This window comes from Saccopteryx bilineata, chromosome 3 (genome assembly GCF_036850765.1).
Source record: "Saccopteryx bilineata isolate mSacBil1 chromosome 3, mSacBil1_pri_phased_curated, whole genome shotgun sequence".
In the NCBI taxonomy this organism is placed as follows: Eukaryota; Metazoa; Chordata; class Mammalia; order Chiroptera; family Emballonuridae; genus Saccopteryx; species Saccopteryx bilineata.
The window spans coordinates 4,485,272-4,494,330 of NC_089492.1; positions in this window are offsets into that span (position 1 = coordinate 4,485,272).

Here is a 9,059-nt window from a genome sequence, read left to right on the forward strand (position 1 = left end):
CCCGAGTTTACGGCTGTAGAGGAAGGCACCAACTGACGCCCACAGGAATTCACACCATGGAACTCCCGAGTTTACGGCTGTAGAGGAAGGCACCAACTGACCTCCACAGGAATTCACACCATGGAACTCCCGAGTTTACGGCTGTAGAGGAAGGCACCAACTGACCCCCACAGGAATTCACACCATGGAACTCCTGAGTTTACGGCTGTAGAGGAAGGCACCAACTGACGCCCACAGGAATTCACACCATGGAACTCCCGAGTTTACGGCTGTAGAGGAAGGCACCAACTGACCCCCACAGGAATTCACACCATGGAACTCCCGAGTTTACGGCTGTAGAGGAAGGCACCAACTGACCTCCACAGGAACTTTTTTAAAGAAATATGCCCTGTTGTGTTAAACCACTGGAACTGTAATAGGTGGGTTAATATTTGCATCATAGATGGTTCTGTTGAGAATGATGGAGATGTGATTTGCATGAGATTAAAAGTCATTCACATTCTTTTTACTCATTTGGCCTGTTTTCTAGTTAATGTCCGGTTTGTGATAGTCCCGTTTGGAAGGTAAGTTCTCGATAAATACTGAGATCCGTTGCTGCCCTGAGCACGGAGTGTGACACATCCACACCAGCCATGTCTTGGTGGTGGGCGGGAAGGATTTCCCTTACACTTGGCCTCTGCACTTGGCCACTGGCTCCCTGGCCGGTGGCTTGTTGCAGGCACGAGGCCATCTGAGGCTTAGCATGTGCTTGTATGGTCACAGCAGCCTGTGAGTCCTTCTGTCATTACTGTGGAAAGACGATGCCGCACTTCGCCCCTCGACCCAGAAGAATAAGACAAAGGGGCCAGACCTGGACCCAGTTCGCAGCCTGGAGATGGGTCCCAGCCAGCCCTTGGCTGACTCACCAGCACGAAAGGCAGAGGTGAGTGCTGGACCTTCGTGAGCCACCAGATCGGTGGTGGTCGGTATCAGCACGATGGCGGCACGAGTGACCAGAACAGCCCGCACCGTCCGAGTGACCAGAACAGCCCGCACCGTCCCAGTGACCAGAACAGCCCGCACCGTCCGAGTGACCAGAACAGCCCGCACCGTCCCAGTGACCAGAACAGCCCGCACCGTCCCAGTGACCAGAACAGCCCGCACCGTCCGAGTGACCAGAACAGCCCGCACCGTCCTGTGGGCTTTCCTGTTGCCGAGACAGTCAATGTCCCCTTCTTCCCCCAAATGGCATCTTCCCTAAGAAGGGATCTTTTGCGTCTTTCCATCTTTGTTACTTTCTATCTCTCTAAAAGGTGTCCCATTGCACTGGGTGCAGTGGACGCAGGGATGAACAAGAAAGAGTTTGTTGGTTTCTTTAGACCAGCGGTTCTCAACCTGTGGGTCGCGACCCTGCCAGGGTCGCCTAAAGCCATCGGAAAATACATCATGCATATCAGGTATTTACATTCCAAATCATAACTGTAGCAAAATTACAGTTATGAAGTAGCCACCAAAATTATTTTTTTGGTTTGGGGTCACCGCAACATGAGGAACTGTATTGCGGGGTCACGGCCTTAGAGAGGTTGAGAACCACTGCTCTAGATGCTCACATCACCATGGGATGGTTCTGCAGCTGATCTGTGCTCAGTAAGGTTTCCCCTTTCACCACAAAGGCGCAGCCAGGACACGTTTATAGCTCCGCCCTGAAGACTGCCCGCACACTGCATCAGGCTGAGGAGACGCAAGCTCAATCGTCTTGGGTAATGTGTTGACTCAGCACCTCTGTGTCTCTGCTCCGAGCAGAGAAGCCCCTGGTTCCTGCCACGAACTCTGTCCGCGCCTAGCGTAGGGAGGTCATGTTCTATACCCCTCATTCTAAAATAGATATGTAAATAGTTATACATACAATGATGCCCTATTTCTAATTGTTTTCCTACCAGCTGGCATTGGGCCTGTCATGTTCAAGCTTAAAATAGATGCTTTTAAAATAAAGGTATGAAAGACACAAATGTTCTGTAATGAGTTTAGGCCCTGGCCAGTGGCTCAGTGGATAGGGTGTCACCCAGTGTATGGACGTCCCAGATTCCATCCCAGTGAGGGCACACAGCAGAAGTGACCACCTGCTTCTCCCCCGCCTTCTCTCCTTCGTTCCCTTCCACAGCCAGTGGCTCATTTGGTTTCAGCGTGGCCCCAGGCACTGAGGATGACTCTGTTGGAGCATGACAGCCTCAGGTGCTAAAAATAGCTCAGTATTCAAACATTGGCCCTAGATGAGGTTGCCTGGTGGATCCCGGTTGGGATGCATGCGGGAATCTGCTTCACTGTCTTCTTCTTCTTCTCACAAAAAGAAAGAGTTTTAAGAAATGGATAAAATGTGTGGGGGAAACCCATTTATTTCCCCAAAAGAACTTTCATTTTAATTTCTACTGAAGTTGATTTTTCTCTCTGCAGCATTCCACAGTGATGTGTAAACTAATAGAAAGTAAGTAAGTAAGTAAATAAACAAACAAACGTGTTTTCCAAACCAATTATGGAGTAAGACATTAATGCTGAAGTAAAGAAGAGCCAATATAAGTGACATTTCTTCTCTTCCCGTTTTTGCCCTCGAACCACAAACTCTATTACGTGGTCCTCTTTAATCTCTGGCATTGTACAAACGGAGGAAGCAATTCCGAAGGGCTCATGCATAATTTATGAAAGGGTTCCCCGTGTAGTGCATGTGCCCTAATTCAATAACACCGCACAGTTATAATTCTACTTTTAATATATTATGTTTATTTATTAAATTTTTAATTAGTCTCAAAATTGCTTTTAGCAGACTCTGAAATCCATTTTAATAACACAGTGTACAGAATGAACTGTTTTAAGTCTCTCATGCCTTTATGAAAATCTTTTGAAAGTGCACTCGAGTCCACAAGTATAAAAACCCGTGCACATGACTCCGGGGTGTGCCACAGCCAAGCTCACGCCCAGAGGAAAGGCGCACAGCCACAGAGCGTGTGCAAAGCTCTCACATTCTGGGCCGGGACCGATTCTGCTCTATACAGAAAATGCTCAGGCCTTCCTGGAATGTATTGATATTCTTAGGGGAAAAAGAAAATGGCTTTCTTTATTATTATTATTTTTCTCTACAAGTAAGTCTGAGATTCACAGCAGGAAGCCGGACTAAGCCAGAGCTCTGTTTCCATAAACATACCACCGACAGATAGTCTAATTCGGAAGCGTATCATTACAACACACATTAGAAGCCCTGCTTTAGGAATTCACTGCCCCCCGCCCACTCTGTGCTTCGGCGGTGTTGGGGTGAGGACCACACTGTGTGTGCGAGGAGCCAGCTCAGCACAGAGCACAGCAGGAAGCCAGCCCCACCGCCCAAGTGACTCTGGAAGGCTTGCTCTACTCAGCACTCGGGACATTTTAAAAAATGCATTGATGTGCTTCGTCTCAAAAGGTCTATTCCATGAATTCTCTGTTCGAAAAACACAGTTATCACACACCCTGGTTCATCACATGAACTCCCAACTCCTTTTGGTCATAATCTGGGTTCTGTTTTCTCCCAGCCACCTCTGACCCTTGGTTCATTCTGTGGATAAATTCCTTCTTGTTCTCCCTGTCATGTGTCTCTAACCTGTCTCAGGAGTTTCTGCCTCACATAAGGCTCTCTCTCCTACTGTGAGAACTCAAGGAAAAGCAACCGTCCTTCTGGAGCCTCGGCTGAGCACCCTGTCAGGATCGAGTCACTTGTCGTCAGGGTGACTGCAACACCCTACCTGAACCCTGTCATAGTGGAGTCCCCGTCCAGCATCCTGGTCATCTGTGCAGAGGGATCAGAGCCACGCTGGGTGTGGCACTATGAGGGCCAGAGACACCTGCATGTGGGTCAGCAACACCCGATACAGTGATGTTACAAAGTATTTGATAAATGATTGTATTGAAACTGAATACTGAGCAGTGTACATACAAAGATACATGGTTGCATTGATAAATGTAAAATTGCAACTTAAGATCTAGAAGTAGATTTTTGATCTAACAACCAAAACAAAACAAAACAAAAAAACCAATGAAAATAATGCCCTCAGGATGGTATTTCATGGTGTTTGACATAAGTTTCTGTGGCTGACGATATGCATACTTGGACTGGCTATGTCTTACGATGTTTTATAAATGTCAAGATCTTTGATATTCCAAATTTTAAAATATGTTGACCACAGAATCCACGTACTTGTAAAAAGCCATAGGTTCCAGAATTGTGAGATCTCTGTGTGGAAGTCGCCTGTTCTTACCGTTTTGGCCATTCCCGTACCTTTTCTTTGCCCCTGGTCACCATCACTGAGAATCTCCTCCCCATTCTCCTGATCATTTCTGGACACTCGGTTACACACACGCTGCGCTTCCAAGTGGAGGCATCTTAAAATCCTCCCCAAGGCCACGGGGCTTGTGTTTCTTGCTGAATACCTAGGCTTGATGATTCCTTTCTAATAGTGATAAATGTACTAAAAAACGGCTCATTTGCGCTAAAAAAGAAAAAAAAAAATAGTAACCTTGATTATTTCCACTCAAGTGCTCTCTGTCTTTCAAGACCTAATTTAGATGAGGACCAACCTTATCTCTGAACATGTGAATAAATTGGTGTCCCGAAATCATTTTCATAAAGACTCAGAATCAGAATTTTCTCAGGGTGTCCTGGCACACCCTCCCCTGCTCCGTCACCCAGCGGTGGTCAGGTGGCTAGCTAGGTGTCTTCACTGAAAGTAGTAGATGTCTGCAAATAATGGGCTTCAGTGGAGTAGCCATTTGCACTATATACATGGTAAACATTGTATACATTTACTATATACATTGTAAACATTGTATACATTTCTCCCCTCTGTATCCATGGTGGTGCTCCTCACTCTAGCTGAGGAGCCCTCTTATTTCCTTCAAAAGAAAAACCCTCATATTCCAGATATGTTTTTTTAAATTTTATTTTCAGAGGGAAAGTGGGGTAGGGAAGAGAGGGAAGCTTCAACCTGTGGTAGTTGCTTCTTGTATATGCCTTGACCAGGCAAGCCCGGGGTTTTGAACCGGCGACCTCAGTATTCCAAGTGCACGCTTTATCCACTGCGCCACCACAGGTCAAGTTTGTTTTATTTTTTATTTCCTGGGATTTCTGTAGTTTCTGAAAGGAGCCTACTGCCTGTCTGATACATGGCAGGTTTAAAGAAAGTGTACACTGTATCTGAAATGGAAAACACGGCCGCCTTCCAGAAGCGTACCTGTGTTTCAGGTGGGATGTTGGGATGTCTCACGAGCCGGTATCCTCCAACAGCTCGGTCTGGTTCTTGAAAATTAAGCCCTCACTCATTCTTTAAAAGACCCTCCTCACCCAGATTTCCATAATGTATTCTCAGAGCACCTTTCATGTGAAATAAGTCCCCAGTACTCAACTTCGTTATCACAAAAATGCCAGCCCTTCTGTCGTGAGGAGATCCGATGATTTATGACTAATATGTTTGGGGGAAAATGACAAAACCAACTGTTAGTGGAAATAAGTCCAACGTTCTCTATAACTTCACAGGTTCCCATACAGCTCCATGAATAAGGACGCTGGAACCCCCAAGAGAGGTGGCTTGCAATGCGTAGCCCGTGCTCAGGCCTTTCTCCGATTCCGCTTCTTGGCTTCCGAGAAGAGCATCATCAGAGCGAGAGCATTCCCGATCGTATTGTCTGTTGGATTAATGCGTGGGAGTTGAAAGTAATGGCGGCGTTAACGAGGACCAGGAAGCAAGATCTGTCACGGAAGAGAATCCTTTTCGGGGTGATATTCACCAGATGGGTTTAAGGCTTTGGATGTCACAGGACAGCTATTGCATCATGCTTGACCGCATGCTTCACTGTGGACAGCCCACCCAGATCCATCCGCTCTCTGGTATCTCCTCAGAGTCATGAGGAAAAGAATGGCACTGCCAGGTGGCATGGGTAGGGAACGGTCACCAAACCCATTATTGCCTGACCTGTGGTGGCGCAGTGGATAAAGCATCGACCTGAAATTCTGAGGTCGCCAGTTCAAAACCCTGGGCTTGCCTGGTTGAGGCACATATGGGAGTTGATGCTTTCTGCTCCTCCCCCTTCTCTCTCTCTCTCTCTCTCTCTCTCTCTCTCTCTTTCTCTCCCCTTTCTAACATGAATAAATAAGATCTTTAAAAAAATAGACGCATTATTATATGCAAAGTTGCGTATGCAGCCAAGCACATTTTAGAAGTCCAATAGGCAATTTCTATCACTAAAAACAATTTCATGTTTGGAAAACAAAGGTATGTTCATGGCAGGCCGCTAGATCTAGGTTGAGACCTGCATTTGCTGTTTGATTTTGAGCAACTTAGCTAACAGCTCTGCTCCTCGGGTTTGCTGGTGTGAGAAACAGAGGCTCTATGTCTCAGTTCCGAGATGGCCGTGAGGTGAATGAGACTGTGCCCAACCGAGATGTCTGGTGCCTGGGCAGCATCAGGACCTTAACTCACTCCCGTTTCCCTTAAAGACGGAATCGTCCTCTGCAGGTGGGAGTGCCGACCCACTTCTAGTCTAGGTGGGCTCGTTGTCCGAGCGAACAGAGTATCCACCCACAGCACTGACCTTCCCGTGGCCTCAAAACTCAGGGAACCAATTGCCATCCTACTCTGACTTTTCCTTGGTGAAGCTTTCTATTAAGAATCCCCAATTTCGGCCCTGGCCGGTTGGTTCAGGGGTATAGCGTCGGCCTGGCGTGTGGGGGACCCAGGTTCAATTCCCGGCCAGGGCACATAGGAGAAGTGCCCATTTGCTTCTCCACCCCCCCCCTTCCTCTCTGTCTCTCTCTTCCCCTCCCGCAGCCAAGGCTCCATTGGAGCAAAGATGGCCTGGGCGCTGGGGATGGCTCTGTGGCCTCTGCCCCAGGTGCTAGAGTGGCTCTGGTCACGGCAGAGCGATGCCCCGGAGGGGCAGAGCATCGCCCCCTGGTGGGCAGAGCATCGCCCCTGGTGGGCGTGCCGGGTGGATCCCAGTTGGGCGCATGCGGGAGTCTGTCTGACTGTCTCCCCGTTTCCAGCTTCAGAAAAAAAAAAAAGAATCCCCAATATCAATGTCTCCATCTGACAGAGAAGATTTCAGGGGTCTGATCCAAGAGAAACACAGACCTTCCTAAGAAAATGGCTGGGTCATTTATTTGTGAAAGTCTCTGGGAGGAATCAATCCTCCAACCTGGTCCCTGCCCATGGCTCTAGGGAAAGACACTATGGGTTTACAGAGCTTTCTGAGACCAGCTCTCTGGCTAAATGATTTTAAGATCCTCACAGCCCGCAATTTTATGGCTCTAGGGTTCTAACTCTGTGGTCGTAAAGATTAGAATGTTTAAAGTCTGCTCACCTAAAACTTTAGCACGCTGCAAGTCTTTGATTGATTCTCTTATTTCCACACCTGACAGGGCTTTGGATAGTCCCCTTAAGTATCTCCATTCTATGCACCTTACCTGACTGGCCACCTTCCCTCCGGGCTTCCTAGAAAGTCTCTTCTTCCTCTAATCTAGACCCTCAAAGCAATAAATCCCTCATCATTCCAGTATGACTTCATGCATTTTTAAATGGACGCTGCTACTTCTTCCAGGACCAAAGCCAATTTTAGTTTGCAGCATAACCTAAGGGGATGAATGCCAGATGCAGAAATAACCGGGGTTTTAACCTGAGGCAAAGGCAACACCTGGTTTCTCTATGTCTCCTTCCATGCTCTCATTGTTCACATCACAAGTCTAGGCTATCTTCCTCCAGGAAGCCTGCCTGGGTTAACCAGAGATAATTTCCACTCACATGAAATCTCAGCAGAGATTTTTCCCTGTAATGAAGCTAGGGTATGGGAACTTTTGCACCTGTGCCCTACTCTTTCATGGGTTTGTTTGGAGAGCACGTTCCTAGGTGGGGAGATCGCAGTACAAGTAATAGGCAAGGACAGGTGTGCAAAGCGGTGTGCACACAGGCGTACTCACAGTCTGCCAGGCTGTGCACAGCTTGATGAAGGAACCACTAGGTGGGGGTGTTGCCCTGCATTGTAGGACGGGCTGGTTCCATGCTCACCCATCCACCGTTGTCAGGGCACGGTCAGTGAGCCTTTCCCAGCAGGTACAGTGGTTCCTGGAAGCAGGTGAATTCACCTGTAAACTTCCACTCTGAGGAGGTGACGTCTTATCACAAAGGGCACTAGACGTGAACATACCTGACCTTGCGAAACAAAGAGAGGGGTTTTCCCAAGGGAACTGCCCCTCACCCCGCCCCCCCCCCAGAGAAAAGATATCGGTGGTTTATTTTGATGTGGAATTTGAATGTGGAGTATAACACCAGTCTCCCTGCCTTTGCAGTGTCATTAACTTCTACAACCATTTCAAACAGGGTATGCCATACGTCTCAGTTTCCGTATCGCTGTTCGTGAAGTGGAAGAATTCGGTTTGTGCTGTCGCCCCGGTGACATCTTAACCCCAGGCCGTGTACCCCTCAGGTGTGATCTGCAGGACCTGCCGTCGGGCCTGAGGCTCTGTCAATGCGCATCTTTTTGCCAATGGCCCCGACAGACAACCAGGGACTGTGAGATGAGGGGTGTGGGGACAGCTTCCGGCTGACCCAGCCGAGGCACTGTGGCTCTGAGCGTCGTCCGCCAGGACACAGGACTTGTGTTTCAATCCACGTTGTCCAGCACCAATAGGATGCAAAGCCGCATAGCATAATTTACATTTTCCTAATAGTAATAAATCAATATATATATTTAAGTAAAACCCGTGGGTAAATTAATGTTAGTAGTTCGTTGATGTTACCCAGTATACCGACACTGTGGCCATTCCGGCCAGCGGTCCACAGGAACACGTGTGGCCGGGACAGCGCACCTCTCTTCCCGTGTGCCCAGCCTCAGTCGTCCGCGGGCGCGCTCCCTGTCAGCACAGCTCCGTCGAGGCGCCGCGTCTTCTCGGGGGAGGCGTGAGCTCTATTTAAATTTCACGAAGATGGCCATGGTCCACGTCGATCCGTCCACCCAGGTTGTCGCCAGCAGAACTCAGTGTTTTCCGATAGCTGGGTGAGGGTCCA